Here is a 27,264-nt window from a genome sequence, read left to right as displayed (position 1 = left end):
GCGTTGGTTACAACTGTTGCTGTTCATCCACAAGAAGGAATTTAATGTATCAATTACAATTGGAAAGTAACGTGTAACCCTGATTTAGGGTTTAAACAACACTTATACTGAGGTAGTTATAATATGGTGACTAAAATGGAGTATAAGCATATATATTATTCATATAAAAGTTAATGGATGTTGTAATACTGTATGCATGTTGTGAGGTAAATAATACAGTTCACATATATGTAATTGTATGTACATTGATGTAAATGTAGTGGTGAATACAATGAAGGCTTATTTTATGGTTTCACAGTGTATCTAAAGGGTTAATGTCCTTGTGCTCCTAACTGTCAATCACCTAGTGAGGTGATTGCCAGTGGGCGGGGCATCACCTCAGAGTGGGTCATGTGACTACTAGAGAGGAGTGGAGAGGTGCTGTGAGTGTAGCTGAGAGAGAGACTGCATATCCCTTGATGAGAGGACATAGTTTTTTGCTGCTCCGGCCGTCGCCCGCATTAGAGCAGAGCGGTATACATTGCGGCGGCCGGAGGGGGCTTAGTGTGTGAAGCCAGAACAGGGCTTCCTTACTGTAAAGGTGGTGACAGCAGTATTGAGACTCAGAACTGTTCATAGAACCCAAGATCAGCGCTAGTCAACTCACCCAGCAGTATTGGAAGGGCACATCTGTGACAGGGACACAGAGAGGGTTCCTTCCTACCTATTACCGGCACAGACTCTGACAGCCACAACAAAGAAGCCAGGACCAGCAGCAGAGGCTCCATTCTGTGTGGCTGTAAGTGTAAGGGAGGAGTCGGGGGAGCATCCTGCAGCAGCATCACTAGATGGTAGAAGTGTGAGTGCATAATCCAGCCATTTATATTACCCCTACACTAAGCACAGCAAGCCATAGGTGACTATTGTACATAGTCAATTTCATATTGGGACTAAGTACTCCAGGGCTAGGCCGCAATAATGGCTATTAAGCAGGAGGATAGTAATGGGTCACAGTAGTCAGAGTGACCTATAATTACAGTTCCATGTATGGCTTAATCATAGTGCTAAGGAGAAGGTAGAAAGCACTGGGTATATATATGTAACAGGAGGAGTGGAGTGAAACTTGAACTGTTTAACGCTTCATAAATAGTTTTAAAACTCCCCCATATATCAGCATCACATCAGTCAAAGGAGAGCCAGAGACATTGTCCCGCAGCGCTAAATAGAAAGTAACACCCTAAAGCTGCCACCTAATGTGTGTATTTATGCCCCTGAATTAGCAGAATTAGAGTCAAGGACATTAAAGGTAGCCATACTACAGTGACATTGGATGGATGTTAAAGCCTCTTAGCCACAAAGGATTAGAATATCATCCCGATTCAAGGACTAGCTTGTGGCACTTTAATACAACTGTGTTATATGTATATTCGTGAACCCGTAAGAAGGACTGACACGTAAGAGACTATTAGTTATAAAGTTAAAGGATTTGAGCTCGCTGTGACTATGATAAGAGAAACCATCTCTTGCAGATATATTTAATATAGACTCATCCTAAGAGACAACAATAATTTGAGGCATACAGGAATCGAAAAGCTATATATGCTCTGAAATATAGAAAGCATCAGCTACTTCAAATGGACACAAGGACGCAGCATAACAAAGGTTTATCATACCAGCTTCTTAGGAGTTTAGTTTAATACTGGACAACTACAGTAACATTTTTACTGAGGAAAGGATACAGATTCCTTGGTAATCAACTGTTGATGTTACTATCTATGAGCTAAATAGATACTTTCTGTTATCTGCCAAGGAGGAACTATAAGTAACCTTATAGGAGAAAGTAATCGCTACCATAAGTAGACTGAGCCAAACATCTTTCTCTTTAACTGAAGGGAGAACTGATAGTTGATACTAAAACATAGTGTCAGACATTCTGTATTAACTGCTGTTATTTTTAGGAAGTTTATGGGCCCTTATAGTGCACTATCATATTAAGAGTACCCGGGTCACTCTAACACCTAAGGGTGTCTTGAAAAGAAAAAGGATTTGTTGTATTGCATGCAGGTACTGTGTATAGGCCTAATTGACAGGCTGTTAGCATGGATTAATGACTTAAAGGGGAATGTGTAATTGATGAAATGTTAATGTATACTTAATCCATTTGGTACTGGTCATTAAAGTGTTATACTTTCCATGTGTGTCTGGTCCGTCTGGAAGTTGATCTGAAGATCCTGGAAGAAAGAGACAGGTATATTAGATAATATATCTATGATATAAGGGAATCATCCCCTAAGGATAGAGATCAGGCTTACTCAAGCAAGCCTTAACGGTAGTTAAATACTACACATAGCTTGAGTGGAGGCACAGCTATTAGGTAACCATCCCTTAATAGAATACATAGACAGCTCTCGTTCAAGGTAATGAGGGTAGGGTTACATTTGGAGGCACCGCGTGAGATAGAAGTTACACTCAGGCCCTGTTACACCACAGGTGTCAGCTGCCATTAATTATTATTGATAAAGTCCTCACATCCCTAAAAATAAAATACAAATATGGGAAAGAAGCAAAGGAACAGGGAGAAGGTTGGACATAAAGCCATTGCTGTATCAGTTGGGAGAGTTGAAGCCATTAGAGAATGTAAAAGTATGGACAAACAAGAGTACCGTAAGGGACCAGGCTTAAAGGAAGAGGTGACATGCAAGTTTGTGGGAACTTTTGTAAATAACCTAGGTGTGAAAAATGAAAAAATATTAGATGTCCCTGTAGAGTTGGAGAAGAGAAAGAAAAAAATCAAAGGACAAGAAAGTCAAACTTGATCCCCACCTAAAGGATAGTGAGGGAGGTGTTAGTGACAACCTTGCTCATACTTTGGTCGCTAACATGGATTATGGAATGAAAGGAGATAAGAATGTTCTACCACTGAAAGAGAGAGTTCCAGGGGAAGTGAAGATAGATGTAGGTATACAGAGATTAGAAACTGTGCTAAAGCAAATAGTTGAGGATTATAAGAAACATGGACAATTAGTATTAGCTCTTCCAAAAGATCAACAGAAGGACCTGCTTTCCCGGTTTCCAACTTCCATTGAGGAACCAACAAGAAGAGATAGCCCAGTGGATCTACAGACCCCGATAGAGGTGATAAGACATATAGCACTGGACTGGTCTAAACATCAGTTGTTGGAGGTTCTAGATGAAACCCAATGGAAGCTAAAAGAAGAACAGATGTTTAACACCAAAATTGATGAGAGGAACAAAGAGCTTGAGAGAGAACTTTGGTTTATACAGAGAGAGATGGAAACCATGGCATCTGATGAAAGACAAACCAGAGTGGATCAGGAGCAACAAAAGTTGATAATGTACCAGCAGCAGGAAGACAATATTCATTCTCTGGAATCAAAAATAACTGAGTTGTCTGAATTATTGGAAGTGGGTAAAGAAACTGAAAAGGAGGATCATATTTGTCTGAATGAAATGAAAGAAAGACTGTCTCAGCTAGAATCTGAGAATAAAATACTCAAGGATGCCAACTTCCTAAACAACTGTCCTGAAGACCGTATCCATGAATTTTCTATGCGACCGGATACTAAGGACATAGCATTACAGACTGAGGTAGTGGATGGTATATTGCTGAGACAATCTTCTATGAATAAAGTTGATAGTAAAGGGACACAGTATATGTCTCTTAAAATGACTGGCACAGTAATATGGTTCCATGTGAAGAAAGGCTATGGCTTCATTAAAAGGCATGACACCGGAGAAGACATATTTGTACATTGGACATCCATAACGAAGAATAACCCCCTAAAACTGTTGTACAGTGTAGGAGATGGAGAGAAAGTAGAATTTGAAGTGTTGGAAGGGGAAAAGGGTGTACATGCAGCAAATGTGACTGGCATAGGTGGAGTACCAGTGAAAGGGAGTCGATTTGCTCCAAACCGACGAGGATCATACAGTTATTGTTATCAACCACGAGAAAAAGTGGTTGATGAAGGAAGTGCATATTCAGAACAAAGGCAAGGGAGAGATCCAGCTCCATGTCATCCTTCTACAACCTTACATTACCGACCTCTCTCGAGATTCAATGGTAGAGTAAATCAGTCCCAGGATCAAGAAACGGAAAATTCAGATGCTAAAGACTTGATAACTTTAGAAGCTTCGTCAGAGAAAGAAACTAGTCTCAGTGAAAATCGTAGTGAGGTACATGATAACTTTACCCTAGCACAATCTCTTAAATCTTCCATCCGAAGTCCAGTACTAAAAGAAGTCAATAAATCAGGTGTAGAAGAGCAAGGGAAACCAGCACGATCAGAGAACACTATCCCTGGGAGGCATGAAGGCTATGTAGTTCCATCCCTCCCTATTTGGCCAACAGTTAAAATGGTTGAGATGAGGTGGCTTGCTAATGGATGTGAATGAATATATACTATTTTAGCATAGTGAGTAAGGTAGATGGTGCATTGGCACCTAAAGATGTTAAACAGTGACAATGCACCAGGGGGAGAAATGTAACCCTGATTTAGGGTTTAAACAACACTTATACTGAGGTAGTTATAATATGGTGACTAAAATGGAGTATAAGCATATATATTATTCATATAAAAGTTAATGGATGTTGTAATACTGTATGCATGTTGTGAGGTAAATAATACAGTTCACATATATGTAATTGTATGTACATTGATGTAAATGTAGTGGTGAATACAATGAAGGCTTATTTTATGGTTTCACAGTGTATCTAAAGGGTTAATGTCCTTGTGCTCCTAACTGTCAATCACCTAGTGAGGTGATTGCCAGTGGGCGGGGCATCACCTCAGAGTGGGTCATGTGACTACTAGAGAGGAGTGGAGAGGTGCTGTGAGTGTAGCTGAGATAGAGACTGCATATCCCTTGGTGAGAGGACATAGTTTTTTGCTGCTCCGGCCGTCGCCCGCATTAGAGCTGAGCGGTATACATTGCGGCGGCCGGAGGGGGCTTAGTGTGTGAAGCCAGAACAGGGCTTCCTTACTGTAAAGGTGGTGACAGCAGCATTGAGACTCAGAACTGTTCATAGAACCCAAGATCAGCGCTAGTCAACTCACCCAGCAGTATTGGAAGGGCACATCTGTGACAGGGACACAGAGAGGGTTCCTTCCTACCTATTACCGGCACAGACTCTGACAGCCACAACAAAGAAGCCAGGACCAGCAGCAGAGGCTCCATTCTGTGTGGCTGTAAGTGTAAGGGAGGAGTCGGGGGAGCATCCGGCAGCAGCATCACTAGATGGTAGAAGTGTGAGTGCATAATCCAGCCATTTATATTACCCCTACACTAAGCACAGCAAGCCATAGGTGACTATTGTACATAGTCAATTTCATATTGGGACTAAGTACTCCAGGGCTAGGCCGCAATAATGGCTATTAAGCAGGAGGATAGTAATGGGTCACAGTAGTCAGAGTGACCTATAATTACAGTTCCATGTATGGCTTAATCATAGTGCTAAGGAGAAGGTAGAAAGCACTGGGTATATATATGTAACAGGAGGAGTGGAGTGAAACTTGAACTGTTTAACGCTTCATAAATAGTTTTAAAACTCCCCCATATATCAGCATCACATCAGTCAAAGGAGAGCCAGAGACATTGTTCCGCAGCGCTAAATAGAAAGTAACACCCTAAAGCTGCCACCTAATGTGTGTATTTATGCCCCTGAATTAGCAGAATTAGAGTCAAGGACATTAAAGGTAGCCATACTACAGTGACATTGGATGGATGTTAAAGCCTCTTAGCCACAAAGGATTAGAATATCATCCCGATTCGAAGACTAGCTTGTGGCACTTTAATACAACTGTGTTATATGTATATTCGTGAACCCGTAAGAAGGACTGACACGTAAGAGACTATTAGTTATAAAGTTAAAGGATTTGAGCTCGCTGTGACTATGATAAGAGAAACCATCTCTTGCAGATATATTTAATATAGACTCATCCTAAGAGACAACAATAATTTGAGGCATACAGGAATCGAAAAGCTATATATGCTCTGAAATATAGAAAGCATCAGCTACTTCAAATGGACACAAGGACGCAGCATAACAAAGGTTTATCATACCAGCTTCTTAGGAGTTTAGTTTAATACTGGACAACTACAGTAACATTTTTACTGAGGAAAGGATACAGATTCCTTGGTAATCAACTGTTGATGTTACTATCTATGAGCTAAATAGATACTTTCTGTTATCTGCCAAGGAGGAACTATAAGTAACCTTATAGGAGAAAGTAATCGCTACCATAAGTAGACTGAGCCAAACATCTTTCTCTTTAACTGAAGGGAGAACTGATAGTTGATACTAAAACATAGTGTCAGACATTCTGTATTAACTGCTGTTATTTTTAGGAAGTTTATGGGCCCTTATAGTGCACTATCATATTAAGAGTACCCGGGTCACTCTAACACCTAAGGGTGTCTTGAAAAGAAAAAGGATTTGTTGTATTGCATGCAGGTACTGTGTATAGGCCTAATTGACAGGGGGTTAGCATGGATTAATGACTTAAAGGGGAATGTGTAATTGATGAAATGTTAATGTATACTTAATCCATTTGGTACTGGTCATTAAAGTGTTATACTTTCCATGTGTGTCTGGTCCGTCTGGAAGTTGATCTGAAGATCCTGGAAGAAAGAGACAGGTATATTAGATAATATATCTATGATATAAGGGAATCATCCCCTAAGGATAGAGATCAGGCTTACTCAAGCAAGCCTTAACGGTAGTTAAATACTACACATAGCTTGAGTGGAGGCACAGCTATTAGGTAACCATCCCTTAATAGAATACATAGACAGCTCTCGTTCAAGGTAGGGTTACAAACGATTAAATTACAACAGCTGTATCCAGTAGGATTTTTTGGACCCTTTAATAAACATTCCGTTGTCATCAAGGGCAATATGAAATAGATCCTGATTACATTTAGATATGGATAGTGGTGCCTATATATGTTGACTCCATTGTATTTTATTGAATGTGGGTTTCTTCTGTCTATATATATTTTTTAAAAATAAGGAGCTTGTATATTTTATTTTTTGCGCTCCCTTGATAACAAGTGTGATTATCTTTAAAATTTGGTTTATTATTGGTAGAACAGTACTACCTATGGGAGCAGCATTTTATAATATATGGTGAAAATTAATAGATGTATAAAGATTAAATAAGCAACAAATTGGTGAAATAGATAAGTTTTGATAGGAGCGCTGGGTTCTATATATATATATTGACATTTGGTTATATATATGTATAGACTTTATAAATTCTTGACAGAGATGTGCCTGAGCAGTGGCCCTCCCCAGCCCTATCCCAAATCATACTTATTTTGCATAGGAGATACCATGGTCATGAAGATTGTTCTCCCAGGGTGAGGTTCATTCATTGCATTCTGGGTATGCTGACCCCTGTGATTTCCCCAAATGTGGGAAACTCGACTGCATTATTTGTGGTAGTGGGGGACTGTGTTTGTGCTTTCCTCTGGTCAGCTCTGGTAAAAGTCAGATTTATTTGTCTCAGATCTTCCTCTAGCCTTGTTCTTCTTTCGAGAGTTTCCATGTGCTGCCTCAGTTGGATCTCCTTCACTTGACAGGGGGGTGCCCGAGCAGCGACCCTCCCCAGCTCTAGCCCAACTCCTACTTACCTGCCAGGTGAGATACTATGATCATGAAGGTGCTTCTCCCAGGGCAAGGCTCACCCATTGCACTCTGGGTGTGCTGCTCCTGCGGTTTCCCCAAATGTTGGACACTTGACTGCATAATTTGTGTTTCCCCTGGTCGGCTCTCGTATAATTCAGATCTCTTTGTCTCAGGTCTCTCTCCAGCCTAGTTTGCTGTCAGTTTCCACTTCTCTTTTCTTGAGTTGCTCCCTTCTATGCCCTTGCGCACTATCCTGACTTCTCCCGTCTGCTTACTTTGTGCCTTCCAACGCACAATGCAAACTACAGGTAGTGCTGCAGGGCCCACACCCTTTTACTTGCCTTACAGAGCAGCTCTGGAGCTGTTACAGTGCCCAGCTGCTGCAAGAAATCAGCTTGAATGCTTCAGGGGCTGGGGCATAGCCCCACACCGAAGTAGGGTGGAGGTGTTTAATGCGAACTAGGGGTCATCCAAGCGCCGCAAAAGGCCGCCATGCCCTGCACGCCCCTTTTCTCTTTTCATATGCAGACGAGGGTTGAAGCCAACTTTGACCCACTGCTTGGATGACATCACCATATGCAAATCCATCTGCTGCAGGCCTTCCCCCAGGAATGCTTGCACTAGTTGTTGCATTTGGTTTGTTGTTTGGGGGTGCTTCAGTATTAGGCAGCCTTCTGCCCTCCCATGTTCATCTGAAAATATGTGTTCTCCCTGCAGTTGTTGTCCCCAGATGAGTTCCCTTGTGCTGCCTCAGTTGAATCTCCTTTACTTGACAGAGATGTGCCTTAGCAGCGGCCCTCCCCAGCCCTATCCTAAGTCATACTTATTTTGCATAGGAGATACCATGGTCATGAAGATTGTTCTCCCAGGGTGAGGTTCATTCATTGCATTCTGGGTATGCTGACCCCTATGATTTCCCCAAATGTGGGAAACTCGACTGCATTATTTGTGGTAGTGGGGGACTGTGTTTGTTCTTTCCTCTGGTCAGCTCTGGTAAAAGTCAGATTTATTTGTCTCAGATCTTCCTCTAGCCTTGTTCTTCTATCGAGAGTTTCCTTGTGCTGCCTCAGTTGGATCTACTTCACTTGACAGCCCGAGCAGCGACCCTCCCCAGAACTATCCCAAATCCTACTTACCTGCCAGGTGAGATACTATGATCATGAAGGTGCTTCTCCCAGGGCAAGTCTCACCCATTGCACTCTGGGTGTGCTGCTCCTGCGATTTCCCCAAATGTGGGAAACTTGACTGCATAATTTGTGTTTCCCCTGGTCGGCTCTCGTATAATTCAGATCTCTTTGTCTCAGGTCTCTCTCCAGCCTAGTTTGCTGTCTATTTCCACTTCTTTTTTCTTGAGCCGCTCCCTTCTATGCCCTTGTGCACTATCCTGACTTCTCCCGTCTGCTTAATTTGTGCCTTCCAACGCACAATGCGAACTACAGGTAGTGCTGCAGGGCCCACGCCCTTTTACTTGCCTTACAGAGCAGCTCTGGAGCTGTTACAGTGCCTAGCTGCTGCAAGAAATCAGCTTGAATGCTTCAGGGGCTGGGGCATAGCCAACATGAGCCCCACACCGAAGGAGGGTGGATGTGTTTAATGCGAACTAGGGGTCATCCAATCGCCGCAAAAGGCCGCCATGCCCTGCACGCCCCTTTTCTCTTTTCATATGCAGACGAGGGTTGAAGCCAACTTTGACCCACTGCTTGGATGACATCACCATATGCAAATCCATCTGCTGCAGCCTTCCCCCAGGAATGCTTGCACTAGTTGTTGCATTTGGTTTGTTGTTTGGGGGTGCTTCAGTATTAGGCAGCCTTCTGCCCTCCCATGTTCATCTGAAAATAAGTGTTCTCCCTGCAGTTGTTGTCCCCAGATGAGAGTTCCCTTGTGCTGCCTCAGTTGAATCTTCTTTACTTGACAGAGATGTGCCTGAGCAGCGGCCCTCCCCAGCCCTGTTAGGCCATCATCTACACGGCATAGCCCTGAATTTTCCAATGCGCAGCTCTTTGCAAAAGAGAGATATTGGCAAGGAAAAGCTGTCTTGTACCTTTGCATTTTTCTCCCAAACGAAGGACACTAGAACATTTTTTTAAAGCCTCCTGTTAGGCCATCATCTACACGGCATAGCCCTGAATTTTCCAATGCGCAGCTCTTTGCAAAAGAGAGATATTGGCAAGGAAAAGCTGTCTTGTACCTTTGCATTTTTCTCCCAAACGAAGGACACTAGAATGAAAATTTTAAAGCCTCCTGTTAGTGCTTCATCTACACGGTATAGCCCTGAATTTTCCAATGCGTAGCTCTTTGCAAAAGAGAGATATTGGCAAGGAAAAGCTGTCTTATACCTTTGCATTTTTCTCCCAAACGAAGGACACTAGAAAGAAAATTTTAAAGCCTCCAGTTAGGCCATCATCTACACGGCATAGCCCTGAATTTTCCAATGCGCAGCTCTTTGCAAAAGAGAGATATTGGCAAGGAAAAGCTGTCTTGTACCTTTGCATTTTTCTCCCAAACGAAGGACACTAGAAATTTTTTTTAAAGCCTCCTGTTAGGCCATCATCTACACGGCATAGCCCTGAATTTTCCAATGCGCAGCTCTTTGCAAAAGAGAGATATTGGCAAGGAAAAGCTGTCTTGTACCTTTGCATTTTTCTCCCAAACGAAGGACACTAGAATGAAAATTTTAAAGCCTCCTGTTAGTGCTTCATCTACACGGTATAGCCCTGAATTTTCCAATGCGTAGCTCTTTGCAAAAGAGAGATATTGGCAAGGAAAAGCTGTCTTATACCTTTGCATTTTTCTCCCAAACGAAGGACACTAGAAATAAAATTTTAAAGCCTCCAGTTAGGCCATCATCTACACGGCATAGCCCTGAATTTTCCAATGCGCAGCTCTTTGCAAAAGAGAGATATTGGCAAGGAAAAGCTGTCTTGTACCTTTGCATTTTTCTCCCAAACGAAGGACACTAGAAATTTTTTTTAAAGCCTCCTGTTAGGCCATCATCTACACGGCATAGCCCTGAATTTTCCAATGCGCAGCTCTTTGCAAAAGAGAGATATTGGCAAGGAAAAGCTGTCTTGTACCTTTGCATTTTTCTCCCAAACGAAGGACACTAGAAAGAAAATTTTAAAGCCTCCTGTTAGGCCATCATCTACACGGCATAGCCCTGAATTTTCCAATGCGCAGCTCTTTGCAAAAGAGAGATATTGGCAAGGAAAAGCTGTCTTGTACCTTTGCATTTTTCTCCCAAACGAAGGACACTAGAAAGAAAATTTTAAAGCCTCCTGTTAGGCCATCATCTACACGGCATAGCCCTGAATTTTCCAATGCGCAGCTCTTTGCAAAAGAGAGATATTGGCAAGGAAAAACTGTCTTGTACCTTTGCATTTTTCTCCCAAACGAAGGACACTAGAAAGAAAATTTTAAAGCCTCCTGTTAGGCCATCATCTACACGGCATAGCCCTGAATTTTCCAATGCGCAGCTCTTTGCAAAAGAGAGATATTGGCAAGGAAAAGCTGTCTTGTACCTTTGCATTTTTCTCCCAAACGAAGGACACTAGAATGAAAATTTTAAAGCCTCCTGTTAGTGCTTCATCTACACGGTATAGCCCTGAATTTTCCAATGCGTAGCTCTTTGCAAAAGAGAGATATTGGCAAGGAAAAGCTGTCTTGTACCTTTGCATTTTTTTCCCAAACGAAGGACACTAGAAAGAAAATTTTAAAGCCTCCTGTTAGGCCATCATCTACACGGCATAGCCCTGAATTTTCCAATGCGCAGCTCTTTGCAAAAGAGAGATATTGGCAAGGAAAAGCTGTCTTGTACCTTTGCATTTTTCTCCCAAGCGAAGGACACTACAAAGAAAATTTTAAAGCCTCCTGTTAGGCCATCATCTACACGGCATAGCCCTGAATTTTTCAATGCGCAGCTTTGTGCAAAAGAGAGATATTGGCAAGGAAAAGCTGTCTTGTACCAATGGATTTTTCTCCCAAATGAAGGACACTAGAATGAAAATTTTAAAGCCTCCTGTTAGTGCTTCATCTACACGGTATAGCCCTGAATTTTCCAATGCGTAGCTCTTTGCAAAAGAGAGATATTGGCAAGGAAAAGCTGTCTTGTACCTTTGCATTTTTCTCCCAAACGAAGGACACTAGTAATAAAATTTTAAAGCCTCCTGTTAGGCCATCATCTACACGGCATAGCCCTGAATTTTCCAATGCGCAGCTCTTTGCAAAAGAGAGATATTGGCAAGGAAAAGCTGTCTTGTACCTTTGCATTTTTCTCCCAAACGAAGGAAACTAGAAAGAAAATTTTAAAGCCTCCTGTTAGGCCATCATCTACACGGCATAGCCCTGAATTTTCCAATGCGCAGCTCTTTGTAAAAGAGAGATATTGGCAAGGAAAAGCTGTCTTGTACCATTGGATTTTTCTCCCAAACGAAGGACACTAGAATGAAAATTTTAAAGCCTCCTGTTAGTGCTTCATCTACACGGTATAGCCATGAATTTTCCAATGCGTAGCTCTTTGCAAAAGAGAGATATTGGCAAGGAAAAGCTGTCTTGTACCTTTGCATTTTTCTCCCAAACGAAGGACACTAGAAAGAAAATTTTAAAGCCTCCAGTTAGGCCATCATCTACACGGCATAGCCCTGAATTTTCCAATGCGCAGCTCTTTGCAAAAGAGAGATATTGGCAAGGAAAAGCTGTCTTGTACCTTTGCATTTTTCTCCCAAACGAAGGACACTACAAAGAAAATTTTAAAGCCTCCTGTTAGGCCATCATCTACACGGCATAGCCCTGAATTTTCCAATGCGCAGCTTTGTGCAAAAGAGAGATATTGGCAAGGAAAAGCTGTCTTGTACCTTTGCATTTTTCTCCCAAACGAAGGAAACTAGAAAGAAAATTTTAAAGCCTCCTGTTAGGCCATCATCTACACGGCATAGCTCTGAATTTTCCAATGCGCAGCTCTTTGTAAAAGAGAGATATTGGCAAGGAAAAACTGTCTTGTACCATTGGATTTTTCTCCCAAACGAAGGACACTAGAATGAAAATTTTAAAGCCTCCTGTTAGGCCATAATCTACACGGCATAGCCCTGAATTTTCCAATGCGCAGCTCTTTGCAAAAGAGAGATATTGGCAAGGAAAAGCTGTCTTGTACCTTTGCTTTTTTCTCCCAAACGAAGGACACTAGAAAGAAAATTTTAAAGCCTCCAGTTAGGCCATCATCTACACGGCATAGCCCTGAATTTTCCAATGCGCAGCTCTTTGCAAAAGAGAGATATTGGCAAGGAAAAGCTGTCTTGTACCTTTGCATTTTTCTCCCAAACGAAGGACACTACAAAGAAAATTTTAAAGCCTCCTGTTAGGCCATCATCTACACGGCATAGCCCTGAATTTTCCAATGCGCAGCTTTGTGCAAAAGAGAGATATTGGCAAGGAAAAGCTGTCTTGTACCAATGGATTTTTCTCCCAAATGAAGGACACTAGAATGAAAATTTTAAAGCCTCCTGTTAGTGCTTCATCTACACGGTATAGCCATGAATTTTCCAATGCGTAGCTCTTTGCAAAAGAGAGATATTGGCAAGGAAAAGCTGTCTTGTACCTTTGCATTTTTCTCCCAAACGAAGGACACTAGAAATAAAATTTTAAAGCCTCCTGTTAGGCCATCATCTACACGGCATAGCCCTGAATTTTCCAATGCGCAGCTCTTTGCAAAAGAGAGATATTGGCAAGGAGAAGCTGTCTTGTACCTTTGCATTTTTCTCCCAAACGAAGGAAACTAGAAAGAAAATTTTAAAGCCTCCTGTTAGGCCATCATCTACACGGCATAGCCCTGAATTTTCCAATGCGCAGCTCTTTGTAAAAGAGAGATATTGGCAAGGAAAAACTGTCTTGTACCATTGGATTTTTCTCCCAAACGAAGGACACTAGAATGAAAATTTTAAAGCCTCCTGTTAGTGCTTCATCTACATGGTATAGCCCTGAATTTTCCAATGCGTAGCTCTTTGCAAAAGAGAGATATTGGCAAGGAAAAGCTGTCTTGTACCTTTGCATTTTTCTCCCAAACGAAGGAAACTAGAAAGAAAATTTTAAAGCCTCCTGTTAGGCCATCATCTACACGGCATAGCCCTGAATTTTCCAATGCGCAGCTCTTTGCAAAAGAGAGATATTGGCAAGGAAAAGCTGTCTTGTACCTTTGCATTTTTCTCCCAAACGAAGGACACTAGAAAGAAAATTTTAAAGCCTCCAGTTAGGCCATCATCTACACGGCATAGCCCTGAATTTTCCAATGCGCAGCTCTTTGCAAAAGAGAGATATTGGCAAGGAAAAGCTGTCTTGTACCTTTGCATTTTTCTCCCAAACGAAGGACACTACAAAGAAAATTTTAAAGCCTCCGGTTAGGCCATCATCTACACGGCATAGCCCTGAATTTTCCAATGCGCAGCTTTGTGCAAAAGAGAGATATTGGCAAGGAAAAGCTGTCTTGTACCAATGGATTTTTCTCCCAAATGAAGGACACTAGAATGAAAATTTTAAAGCCTCCTGTTAGTGCTTCATCTACACGGTATAGCCCTGAATTTTCCAATGCGTAGCTCTTTGCAAAAGAGAGATATTGGCAAGGAAAAGCTGTCTTGTACCTTTGCATTTTTCTCCCAAACGAAGGACACTAGAAATAAAATTTTAAAGCCTCCTGTTAGGCCATCATCTACACGGCATAGCCCTGAATTTTCCAATGCGCAGCTCTTTGCAAAAGAGAGATATTGGCAAGGAAAAGCTGTCTTGTACCTTTGCATTTTTCTCCCAAACGAAGGAAACTAGAAAGAAAATTTTAAAGCCTCCTGTTAGGCCATCATCTACACGGCATAGCCCTGAATTTTCCAATGCGCAGCTCTTTGTAAAAGAGAGATATTGGCAAGGAAAAGCTGTCTTGTACCTTTGCATTTTTCTCCCAAACGAAGGACACTAGAAAGAAAATTTTAAAGCCTCCAGTTAGGCCATCATCTACACGGCATAGCCCTGAATTTTCCAATGCGCAGCTCTTTGCAAAAGAGAGATATTGGCAAGGAAAAGCTGTCTTGTACCTTTGCATTTTTCTCCCAAACAAAGAACACTAGAAAGAAAATTTTAAAGCCTCCAGTTAGGCCATCATCTACACGGCATATCCCTGAATTTTCCAATGCGCAGCTCTTTGCAAAAGAGAGATATTGGCAAGGAAAAGCTGTCTTGTACCTTTGCATTTTTCTCCCAAACGAAGGACACTACAAAGAAAATTTTAAAGCCTCCTGTTAGGCCATCATCTACACGGCATAGCCCTGAATTTTCCAATGCGCAGCTTTGTGCAAAAGAGAGATATTGGCAAGGAAAAGCTGTCTTGTACCAATGGATTTTTCTCCCAAATGAAGGACACTAGAATGAAAATTTTAAAGCCTCCTGTTAGTGCTTCATCTACACGGTATAGCCCTGAATTTTCCAATGCGTAGCTCTTTGCAAAAGAGAGATATTGGCAAGGAAAAGCTGTCTTGTACCTTTGCATTTTTCTCCCAAACGAAGGACACTAGAAAGAAAATTTTAAAGCCTCCAGTTAGGCCATCATCTACACGGCATAGCCCTGAATTTTCCAATGCGCAGCTCTTTGCAAAAGAGAGATATTGGCAAGGAAAAGCTGTCTTGTACCTTTGCATTTTTCTCCCAAACGAAGGAAACTAGAAAGAAAATTTTAAAGCCTCCTGTTAGGCCATCATCTACACGGCATAGCCCTGAATTTTCCAATGCGCAGCTCTTTGTAAAAGAGAGATATTGGCAAGGAAAAACTGTCTTGTACCATTGGATTTTTCTCCCAAACGAAGGACACTAGAATGAAAATTTTAAAGCCTCCTGTTAGTGCTTCATCTACATGGTATAGCCCTGAATTTTCCAATGCGTAGCTCTTTGCAAAAGAGAGATATTGGCAAGGAAAAGCTGTCTTGTACCTTTGCATTTTTCTCCCAAACGAAGGACACTAGAAATAACATTTTAAAGCCTCCTGTTAGGCCATCATCTACACGGCATAGCCCTGAATTTTCCAATGCGCAGCTCTTTGCAAAAGAGAGATATTGGCAAGGAAAAGCTGTCTTGTACCTTTGCATTTTTCTCCCAAACGAAGGACACTAGAAATAAAATTGTAAAGCCTCCTGTTAGGCCATCATCTACACGGCATAGCCCTAAATTTTCCAATGCGCAGCTCTTTGCAAAAGAGAGATATTGGCAAGGAAAAGCTGTCTTGTACCTTTGCATTTTTCTCCCAAACGAAGGACACTAGAAAGAAAATTTTAAAGCCTCCTGTTAGGCCATCATCTACACGGCATAGCCCTGAATTTTCCAATGCGCAGCTCTTTGCAAAAGAGAGATATTGGCAAGGAAAAGCTGTCTTGTACCTTTGCATTTTTCTCCCAAACGAAGGACACTAGAATGAAAATTTTAAAGCCTCCTGTTAGTGCTTCATCTACACGGTATAGCCCTGAATTTTCCAATGCGTAGCTCTTTGCAAAAGAGAGATATTGGCAAGGAAAAGCTGTCTTGTACCTTTGCATTTTTCTCCCAAACGAAGGACACTAGAAAGAAAATTTTAAAGCCTCCAGTTAGGCAATCATCTACACGGCATAGCCCTGAATTTTCCAATGCGCAGCTCTTTGCAAAAGAGAGATATTGGCAAGGAAAAGCTGTCTTGTACCTTTGCATTTTTCTCCCAAACGAAGGACACTAGAAATAACATTTTAAAGCCTCCTGTTAGGCCATCATCTACACGGCATAGCCCTGAATTTTCCAATGCGCAGCTCTTTGCAAAAGAGAGATATTGGCAAGGAAAAGCTGTCTTGTACCTTTGCATTTTTCTCCCAAACGAAGGACACTAGAATGAAAATTTTAAAGCCTCCTGTTAGTGCCATCATCTACACGGTATAGCCCTGAATTTTCCAATGCGTAGCTCTTTGCAAAAGAGAGATATTGGCAAGGAAAAGCTGTCTTGTACCTTTGCATTTTTCTCCCAAACGAAGGAAACTAGAAATAAAATTTTAAAGCCTCCTGTTAGGCCATCATCTACACGGCATAGCCCTGAATTTTCCAATGCGCAGCTCTTTGCAAAAGAGAGATATTGGCAAGGAAAAGCTGTCTTGTACCTTTGCATTTTTCTCCCAAACGAAGGAAACTAGAAAGAAAATTTTAAAGCCTCCTGTTAGGCCATCATCTACACGGCATAGCCCTGAATTTTCCAATGCGCAGCTCTTTGTAAAAGAGAGATATTGGCAAGGAAAAACTGTCTTGTACCATTGGATTTTTCTCCCAAACGAAGGACACTAGAATGAAAATTTTAAAGCCTCCTGTTAGTGCTTCATCTACATGGTATAGCCCTGAATTTTCCAATGCGTAGCTCTTTGCAAAAGAGAGATATTGGCAAGGAAAAGCTGTCTTGTACCTTTGCATTTTTCTCCCAAACGAAGGACACTAGAAATAACATTTTAAAGCCTCCTGTTAGGCCATCATCTACACGGCATAGCCCTGAATTTTCCAATGCGCAGCTCTTTGCAAAAGAGAGATATTGGCAAGGAAAAGCTGTCTTGTACCTTTGCATTTTTCTCCCAAACGAAGGACACTAGAATGAAAATTTTAAAGCCTCCTGTTAGTGCCATCATCTACACGGTATAGCCCTGAATTTTCCAATGCGTAGCTCTTTGCAAAAGAGAGATATTGGCAAGGAAAAGCTGTCTTGTACCTTTGCATTTTTCTCCCAAACGAAGGACACTAGAAAGAAAATTTTAAAGCCTCCAGTTAGGCAATCATCTACACGGCATAGCCCTGAATTTTCCAATGCGCAGCTCTTTGCAAAAGAGAGATATTGGCAAGGAAAAGCTGTCTTGTACCTTTGCATTTTTCTCCCAAACGAAGGACACTAGAAAGAAAATTTTAAAGCCTCCAGTTAGGCCATCATCTACACGGCATATCCCTGAATTTTCCAATGCGCAGCTCTTTGCAAAAGAGAGATATTGGCAAGGAAAAGCTGTCTTGTACCTTTGCATTTTTCTCCCAAACGAAGGACACTAGAAATAAAATTGTAAAGCCTCCTGTTAGGCCATCATCTACACGGCATAGCCCTAAATTTTCCAATGCGCAGCTCTTTGCAAAAGAGAGATATTGGCAAGGAAAAGCTGTCTTGTACCTTTGCATTTTTCTCCCAAACGAAGGACACTAGAAAGAAAATTTTAAAGCCTCCTGTTAGGCCATCATCTACACGGCATAGCCCTGAATTTTCCAATGCGCAGCTCTTTGCAAAAGAGAGATATTGGCAAGGAAAAGCTGTCTTGTACCTTTGCATTTTTCTCCCAAACGAAGGACACTAGAAATAAAATTGTAAAGCCTCCTGTTAGGCCATCATCTACACGGCATAGCCCTAAATTTTCCAATGCGCAGCTCTTTGCAAAAGAGAGATATTGGCAAGGAAAAGCTGTCTTGTACCTTTGCATTTTTCTCCCAAACGAAGGACACTAGAAAGAAAATTTTAAAGCCTCCTGTTAGGCCATCATCTACACGGCATAGCCCTGAATTTTCCAATGCGCAGCTCTTTGCAAAAGAGAGATATTGGCAAGGAAAAGCTGTCTTGTACCTTTGCATTTTTCTCCCAAACGAAGGACACTAGAATGAAAATTTTAAAGCCTCCTGTTAGTGCTTCATCTACACGGTATAGCCCTGAATTTTCCAATGCGTAGCTCTTTGCAAAAGAGAGATATTGGCAAGGAAAAGCTGTCTTGTACCTTTTCATTTTTCTCCCAAACGAAGGACACTAGAAAGAAAATTTTAAAGCCTCCAGTTAGGCCATCATCTACACGGCATAGCCCTGAATTTTCCAATGCGCAGCTCTTTGCAAAAGAGAGATATTGGCAAGGAAAAGCTGTCTTGTACCTTTGCATTTTTCTCCCAAACGAAGGACACTAGAAAGAAAATTTTAAAGCCTCCTGTTAGGCCATCATCTACACGGCATAGCCCTGAATTTTCCAATGCGCAGCTCTTTGCAAAAGAGAGATATTGGCAAGGAAAAGCTGTCTTGTACCTTTGCATTTTTCTCCCAAACGAAGGACACTACAAAGAAAAATTTAAAGCCTCCTGTTAGGCAATCATCTACACGGCATAGCCCTGAATTTTCCAATGCGCAGCTTTGTGCAAAAGAGAGATATTGGCAAGGAAAAGCTGTCTTGTACCAATGGATTTTTCTCCCAAATGAAGGACACTAGAAAGAAAATTTTAAAGCCTCCTGTTAGTGCTTCATCTACACGGTATAGCCCTGAATTTTCCAATGCGTAGCTCTTTGCAAAAGAGAGATATTGGCAAGGAAAAGCTGTCTTGTACCTTTGCATTTTTCTCCCAAACGAAGGACACTAGAAATAAAATTGTAAAGCCTCCTGTTAGGCCATCATCTACACGGCATAGCCCTAAATTTTCCAATGCGCAGCTCTTTGCAAAAGAGAGATATTGGCAAGGAAAAGCTGTCTTGTACCTTTGCATTTTTCTCCCAAACGAAGGACACTAGAAAGAAAATTTTAAAGCCTCCTGTTAGGCCATCATCTACACGGCATAGCCCTGAATTTTCCAATGCGCAGCTCTTTGCAAAAGAGAGATATTGGCAAGGAAAAGCTGTCTTGTACCTTTGCATTTTTCTCCCAAACGAAGGACACTAGAATGAAAATTTTAAAGCCTCCTGTTAGTGCTTCATCTACACGGTATAGCCCTGAATTTTCCAATGCGTAGCTCTTTGCAAAAGAGAGATATTGGCAAGGAAAAGCTGTCTTGTACCTTTGCATTTTTCTCCCAAACGAAGGACACTAGAAAGAAAATTTTAAAGCCTCCAGTTAGGCCATCATCTACACGGCATAGCCCTGAATTTTCCAATGCGCAGCTCTTTGCAAAAGAGAGATATTGGCAAGGAAAAGCTGTCTTGTACCTTTGCATTTTTCTCCCAAACGAAGGACACTAGAAAGAAAATTTTAAAGCCTCCTGTTAGGCCATCATCTACACGGCATAGCCCTGAATTTTCCAATGCGCAGCTCTTTGCAAAAGAGAGATATTGGCAAGGAAAAGCTGTCTTGTACCTTTGCATTTTTCTCCCAAACGAAGGACACTACAAAGAAAAATTTAAAGCCTCCTGTTAGGCAATCATCTACACGGCATAGCCCTGAATTTTCCAATGCGCAGCTTTGTGCAAAAGAGAGATATTGGCAAGGAAAAGCTGTCTTGTACCAATGGATTTTTCTCCCAAATGAAGGACACTAGAAAGAAAATTTTAAAGCCTCCTGTTAGTGCTTCATCTACACGGTATAGCCCTGAATTTTCCAATGCGTAGCTCTTTGCAAAAGAGAGATATTGGCAAGGAAAAGCTGTCTTGTACCTTTGCATTTTTCTCCCAAACGAAGGACACTAGAAATAAAATTGTAAAGCCTCCTGTTAGGCCATCATCTACACGGCATAGCCCTGAATTTTCCAATGCGCAGCTCTTTGCAAAAGAGAGATATTGGCAAGGAAAAGCTGTCTTGTACCTTTGCGTTTTTCTCCCAAACGAAGGACACTAGAAAGAAAAATTTAAAGCCTCCTGTTAGGCCATCATCTACACGGCATAGCCCTGAATTTTCCAATGCGCAGCTCTTTGCAAAAGAGAGATATTGGCAAGGAAAAGCTGTCTTGTACCTTTGCATTTTTCTCCCAAACGAAGGACACTAAAAAGAAAATTTTAAAACCTCCTGTTCGGCCATCATCTACACGGCATAGCCCTGAATTTTCCAATGCGCAGCTCTTTGCAAAAGAGAGATATTGGCAAGGAAAAGCTGTCTTGTACCTTTGCATTTTTCTCCCAAACGAAGGACACTAGAAAGAAAATTTTAAAGCCTCCTGTTAGGCCATCATCTACACGGCATAGCCCTGAATTTTCCAATGCGCAGCTCTTTGCGAAAGAGAGATATTGGCAAGGTAAAGCTGTCTTGTACCATTGGATTTTTCTCCCAAACGAAGGACACTAGAATGAAAATTTTAAAGCCTCCTGTTAGTGCTTCATCTACACGGTATAGCCCTGAATTTTCCAATGCGTAGCTCTTTGCAAAAGAGAGATATTGGCAAGGAAAAGCTGTCTTGTACCTTTGCATTTTTCTCCCAAACGAAGGACACTAGAAAGAAAATTTTAAAGCCTCCAGTTAGGCCATCATCTACACGGCATAGCCCTGAATTTTCCAATGCGCAGCTCTTTGCAAAAGAGAGATATTGGCAAGGAAAAGCTGTCCTGTACCTTTGCATTTTTCTCCCAAACGAAGGACACTAGAAATAAAATTTTAAAGCCTCCTGTTAGGCCATCATCTACACGGCATAGCCCTGAATTTTCCAATGCGCAGCTCTTTGCAAAAGAGAGATATTGGCAAGGAAAAGCTGTCTTGTACCTTTGCATTTTTCTCCCAAACGAAGGAAACTAGAAAGAAAATTTTAAAGCCTCCTGTTAGGCCATCATCTACACGGCATAGCCCTGAATTTTCCAATGCGCAGCTCTTTGTAAAAGAGAGATATTGGCAAGGAAAAACTGTCTTGTACCATTGGATTTTTCTCCCAAACGAAGGACACTAGAATGAAAATTTTAAAGCCTCCTGTTAGTGCTTCATCTACATGGTATAGCCCTGAATTTTCCAATGCGTAGCTCTTTGCAAAAGAGAGATATTGGCAAGGAAAAGCTGTCTTGTACCTTTGCGTTTTTCTCCCAAACGAAGGACACTAGAAAGAAAATTGTTAAGCCTCCTGTTAGGCCATCATCTACACGGCATAGCCCTGAATTTTCCAATGCGCAGCTCTTTGCAAAAGAGAGATATTGGCAAGGAAAAGCTGTCTTGTACCTTTGCATTTTTCTCCCAAAAGAAGGACACTAGAAAGAAATTTTAAAACCTCCTGTTAGGCCATCATCTACACGGCATAGCCCTGAATTTTCCAATGCGCAGCTCTTTGCAAAAGAGAGATATTGGCAAGGAAAAGCTGTCTTGTACCTTTGCATTTTTCTCCCAAACGAAGGACACTAGAAAGAAAATTTTAAAGCCTCCTGTTAGGCCATCATCTACACGGCATAGCCCTGAATTTTCCAATGCGCAGCTCTTTGCAAAAGAGAGATATTGGCAAGGAAAAGCTGTCTTGTACCATTGGATTTTTCTCCCAAACGAAGGACACTAGAATGAAAATTTTAAAGCCTCCTGTTAGTGCTTCATCTACACGGTATAGCCCTGAATTTTCCAATGCGTAGCTCTTTGCAAAAGAGAGATATTGGCAAGGAAAAGCTGTCTTGTACCTTTGCGTTTTTCTCCCAAACGAAGGACACTAGAAAGAAAATTGTTAAGCCTCCTGTTAGGCCATCATCTACACGGCATAGCCCTGAATTTTCCAATGCGCAGCTCTTTGCAAAAGAGAGATATTGGCAAGGAAAAGCTGTCTTGTACCATTGGATTTTTCTCCCAAACGAAGGACACTAGAATGAAAATTTTAAAGCCTCCTGTTAGTGCTTCATCTACACGGTATAGCCCTGAATTTTCCAATGCGTAGCTCTTTGCAAAAGAGAGATATTGGCAAGGAAAAGCTGTCTTGTACCTTTGCATTTTTCTCCCAAACGAAGGACACTAGAAAGAAAATTTTAAAGCCTCCTGTTAGGCCATCATCTACACGGCATAGCCCTGAATTTTCCAATGCGCAGCTCTTTGCAAAAGAGAGATATTGGCAAGGAAAAGCTGTCTTGTACCTTTGCATTTTTCTCCCAAACGAAGGACACTAGAAAGAAAATTTTAAAGCCTCCAGTTAGGCCATCATCTACACGGCATAGCCCTGAATTTTCCAATGCGCAGCTCTTTGCAAAAGAGAGATATTGGCAAGGAAAAGCTGTCTTGTACCTTTGCATTTTTCTCCCAAACGAAGGACACTACAAAGAAAATTTTAAAGCCTCCTGTTAGGCCATCATCTACACGGCATAGCCCTGAATTTTCCAATGCGCAGCTTTGTGCAAAAGAGAGATATTGGCAAGGAAAAGCTGTCTTGTACCAATGGATTTTTCTCCCAAACGAAGGACACTAGAATGAAAATTTTAAAGCCTCCTGTTAGTGCTTCATCTACACGGTATAGCCCTGAATTTTCCAATGCGTAGCTCTTTGCAAAAGAGAGATATTGGCAAGGAAATGCTGTCTTGTACCTTTGCATTTTTCTCCCAAACGAAGGACACTAGAAAGAAAATTTTAAAGCCTCCTGTTAGGCCATCATCTACACGGCATAGCCCTGAATTTTCCAATGCGCAGCTCTTTGCAAAAGAGAGATATTGGCAAGGAAATGCTGTCTTGTACCTTTGCATTTTTCTCCCAAACGAAGGACACTAGAAAGAAAATTTTAAAGCCTCCTGTTAGGCCATCATCTACACGGCATAGCCCTGAATTTTCCAATGCGCAGCTCTTTGCAAAAGAGAGATATTGACAAGGAAAAGCTGTCTTGTACCTTTGCATTTTTCTCCCAAACGAAGGACACTAGAAAGAAAATTTTAAAGCCTCCTGTTAGGCCATCATCTACACGGCATAGCCCTGAATTTTCCAATGCGCAGCTCTTTGCAAAAGAGAGATATTGGCAAGGAAAAGCTGTCTTGTACCTTTGCATTTTTCTCCCAAACGAAGGACACTAGAAAGAAAATTTTAAAGCCTCCAGTTAGGCCATCATCTACACGGCATAGCCCTGAATTTTCCAATGCGCAGCTCTTTGCAAAAGAGAGATATTGGCAAGGAAAAACTGTCTTGTACCTTTGCATTTTTCTCCCAAACGAAGGACACTAGAAAGAAAATTTTAAAGCCTTCTGTTAGGCCATCATCTACACGGCATAGCCCTGAATTTTCCAATGCGCAGCTCTTTGCAAAAGAGAGATATTGGCAAGGAAAAGCTGTCTTGTACCTTTGCATTTTTCTCCCAAACGAAGGACACTAGAAAGAAAATTTTAAAGCCTCCTCTTAGGCCATCATCTACACGGCATAGCCCTGAATTTTCCAATGCGCAGCTCTTTGCAAAAGAGAGATATTGGCAAGGAAAAGCTGTCTTGTACCTTTGCATTTTTCTCCCAAACGAAGGACACTAGAAAGAAAAATTTAAAGCCTCCTGGGGCAGATGTATTAACCTGGAGGAGGCATAAGGAAGTGATAAACCAGTGATATGTGCAAGGTGATAAAGGCACCAGCCAATCAGCTCCAATATGTAAATTAACAGTTAGGATCTGATTGGCTGGTGCCTTTATCACCTTGCACATATCACTGGTTTATCACTTCCTTATGCCTTCTCCAGGTTAATACATCTGCCCCCCTGTTAGGCCATCATCTACACGGCATAGCCCTGAATTTTCCAATGCGCAGCTCTTTGCAAAAGAGAGATATTGGCAAGGAAAAGCTGTCTTGTACCTTTGCATTTTTCTCCCAAACGAAGGACACTAGAAAGAAAATTTTAAAGCCTCCTGTTAGGCCATCATCTACACGGCATAGCCCTGAATTTTCCAATGCGCAGCTCTTTGCAAAAGAGAGATATTGGCAAGGAAAAGCTGTCTTGTATCTTTGCATTTTTCTCCCAAACGAAGGACACTAGAAAGAAAATTTTTAAGCCTCCAGTTAGGCCATCATCTACACGGCATAGCCCTGAATTTTCCAATGCGCAGCTCTTTGCAAAAGAGAGATATTGGCAAGGAAAAGCTGTCTTGTACCTTTGCATTTTTCTCCCAAACGAAGGACACTAGAAATAAAATTTTAAAGCCTCCTGTTAGGCCATCATCTACACGGCATAGCCCTGAATTTTCCAATGCGCAGCTCTTTGCAAAAGAGAGATATTGGCAAGGAAAAGCTGTCTTGTACCTTTGCATTTTTCTCCCAAACGAAGGAAACTAGAATGAAAATTTTAAAGCCTCCTGTTAGGCCATCATCTACACGGCATAGCCCTGAATTTTCCAATGCGCAGCTCTTTGTAAAAGAGAGATATTGGCAAGGAAAAACTGTCTTGTACCATTGGATTTTTCTCCCAAACGAAGGACACTAGAATGAAAATTTTAAAGCCTCCTGTTAGTGCTTCATCTACATGGTATAGCCCTGAATTTTCCAATGCGTAGCTCTTTGCAAAAGAGAGATATTGGCAAGGAAAAGCTGTCTTGTACCTTTGCATTTTCTCCCAAACGAAGGACACTAGAAATAAAATTGTAAAGCCTCCTGTTAGGCCATCATCTACACGGCTGGGAACTCCGTAAGGACCATGGGGAATAGCGGCTCCGCAGGAGACAGGGCACATCTAAAGAAAGCTTTAGGATCACCTGGTGTGCACTGGCTCCTCCCCCTATGACCCTCCTCCAAGCCTCAGTTAGGATACTGTGCCCGGACGAGCGTACACAATAAGGAAGGATTTTGAATCCCGGGTAAGACTCATACCAGCCACACCAATCACACTGTACAACTTGTGATCTGAATCCAGTTAACAGCATGATAATAGAGAAGCCTCTATAAAAGATGGCTCACTACAACAATAACCCGAATTTTTTGGTAACAATAATTATGTACCAGTATTGCAGACAATCCGCACTTGGGATGGGCGCCCAGCATCCACTACGGACTTCGAGAAATAGAATTATCGGTAAGTAAATTCTTATTTTCTCTGACGTCCTAGTGGATGCTGGGAACTCCGTAAGGACCATGGGGATTATACCAAAGCTCCCAAACGGGCGGGAGAGTGCGGATGACTCTGCAGCACCGAATGAGAGAACTCCAGGTCCTCCTCAGCCAGGGTATCAAATTTGTAGAAGTTTACAAACGTATTTGCTCCTGACCAAGTAACTGCTCGGCAAAGTTGTAAAGCCGAGACCCCTCGGGCAGCTGCCCAAGATGAGCCCACCTTCCTTGTGGAGTGGGCATTTTAAGATTTTTGGCTGTGGCAGGCCTGCCACAGAATGTGCAAGCTGAATTGTACTACAAATCCAACGAGCAATCGTCTGCTTAGAAGCAGGAGCACCCAGTTTGTTGGGTGCATACAGGATAAACAGCGAGTCAGATTTTCTGACTCCAGCCGTCCTGGAAACATATTTTCAGGGCCCTGACCACGTCAAGCAACTTGGAATCCTCCAAGTCCTTAGTAGCCGCAGGTACCACAATAGGTTGCTTCATGTGAAATGCAGAAACCACCTTAGGTAGAAATTGAGGAGAAGTCCTCAATTCTGCCCTGTCAGAATGAAATATTAAATAAGGGCTTTTATATGATAAAGCCGCCAGTTCTGACACACGCCTGGCTGAAGCCAGGGCTAACAGCATCGTCACCTTCCATGTGAGATATTTTAAGTCCACAGTGGTGAGTGGTTCAAACCAATGTGACTTTAGGAAACTCAACACAACATTGAGATCCCAAGGTGCCACTGGAGGCACAAAAGGAGGCTGTATATGCAGTACCCCTTTTACAAATGTCTGAACTTCAGGCACTGAAGCCAGTTCCTTTTGGAAGAAAATCGACAGGGCCGAAATTTGAACCTTAATGGGCCCTAATTTTAGGCCCATAGACAGTCCTGTTTGCAGGAAATGGAGGAAACGACCCAGTTGAAATTCCTCTGTAGGGGCCTTCTTGGCCTCCCACCACGCAACATATTTTCGCCAAATGCGGTGATAATGTTTTGCGGTTACGTCCTTCCTGGCCTTGACCAGGGTAGGGATGACTTCATCTGGAATGCCTTTTTCCTTCAGGATCCGGCGTTCAACCGCCAAGCCGTCAAACGCAGCCGCGGTAAGTCTTGGAACAGACAAGGCCCCTGCTGGAGCAGGTCCTTTCTTAGAGGTAGAGGCCACGGTTCGTCCGTGAGCATCTCTTGAAGTTCCGGATACCAAGTCCTTCTTGGCCAATCCGGAACCACGAGTATAGTTCTTACTCCTCTCCTTCTTATGATTCTCAGTACTTTTGGTATGAGAGGCAGAGGAGGGAACACATACACTGACTGGTACACCCACGGTGTTACCAGAGCGTCCACCGCTATTGCCTGAGGGTCCCCTGACCTGGCGCAATATCTGTCTAGTTTTTTGTTTAGACGGGACGCCATTATGTCCACCTTTGGTTTTTCCCAACGGTTTACAATCAGGTGGAAGACTTCTGGGTGAAGTCCCCACTCTCCCGGGTGAAGGTCGTGTCTGCTGAGGAAGTCTGCTTCCCAGTTGTCCACTCCCGGAATGAACACTGCTGACAGTGCTATCACATGATTTTCCGCCCAGCGAAGAATCCTTGCAGCTTCTGCCATTGCCCCCCTGCTTCCCGTGCCGCCCTGTCTGTTTACGTGGGCGACTGACGTGATGTTGTCCGATTGGATCAATACCGCCTGACCCTGAAGCAGGGGTTTCGCTTGACTTAGGGCATTGTAAATGGCCCTTAGTTCCAGAATGTTTATATGAAGAGATGTCTCCAGGCTTGACCATAAGCCCTGGAAATTCCTTCCCTGTGTGACTGCTCCCCAGCCTCGCAGGCTGGCATCCGTGGCCACCAGGACCCAGTCCCGAATGCCGAATCTGCGGCCCTCTAGAAGATGAGCACTCTGCAACCACCACAGGAGGGATACCCTTGTCCCCGGTGACAGGG

General features: G+C 42.3%; 4 non-coding genes across 4 annotated transcripts; all 4 read left to right on the top strand.

Moving 5' to 3' along the window:
• The first annotated feature begins 7,310 nt into the window (after nucleotides 1-7,310).
• Nucleotides 7,311-7,474, top strand: LOC135026881 (U1 spliceosomal RNA). Its single transcript, XR_010223453.1, has one exon. It is a non-coding gene; the product is annotated as a U1 spliceosomal RNA (small nuclear RNA).
• A 152-nt stretch (nucleotides 7,475-7,626) lies between these two features.
• Nucleotides 7,627-7,789, top strand: LOC135026875 (U1 spliceosomal RNA). Its single transcript, XR_010223447.1, has one exon. It is a non-coding gene; the product is annotated as a U1 spliceosomal RNA (small nuclear RNA).
• A 659-nt stretch (nucleotides 7,790-8,448) lies between these two features.
• On the top strand, nucleotides 8,449-8,612 carry LOC135026858 (U1 spliceosomal RNA). The gene has a single exon (XR_010223430.1). It is a non-coding gene; the product is annotated as a U1 spliceosomal RNA (small nuclear RNA).
• Nucleotides 8,613-8,757: 145 nt separating this feature from the next.
• LOC135026870 (U1 spliceosomal RNA) lies at nucleotides 8,758-8,920 on the top strand. Its single transcript, XR_010223442.1, has one exon. It is a non-coding gene; the product is annotated as a U1 spliceosomal RNA (small nuclear RNA).
• The last annotated feature ends 18,344 nt before the right edge of the window (nucleotides 8,921-27,264 follow it).

The sequence above is a fragment of the Pseudophryne corroboree genome, unplaced genomic scaffold, assembly GCF_028390025.1.
Source record: "Pseudophryne corroboree isolate aPseCor3 unplaced genomic scaffold, aPseCor3.hap2 scaffold_450, whole genome shotgun sequence".
Taxonomy (NCBI): domain Eukaryota; kingdom Metazoa; phylum Chordata; class Amphibia; order Anura; family Myobatrachidae; genus Pseudophryne; species Pseudophryne corroboree.
Note: the sequence above shows the minus strand (reverse complement) of the source record. Positions and strands in the feature narration are given on the sequence as shown.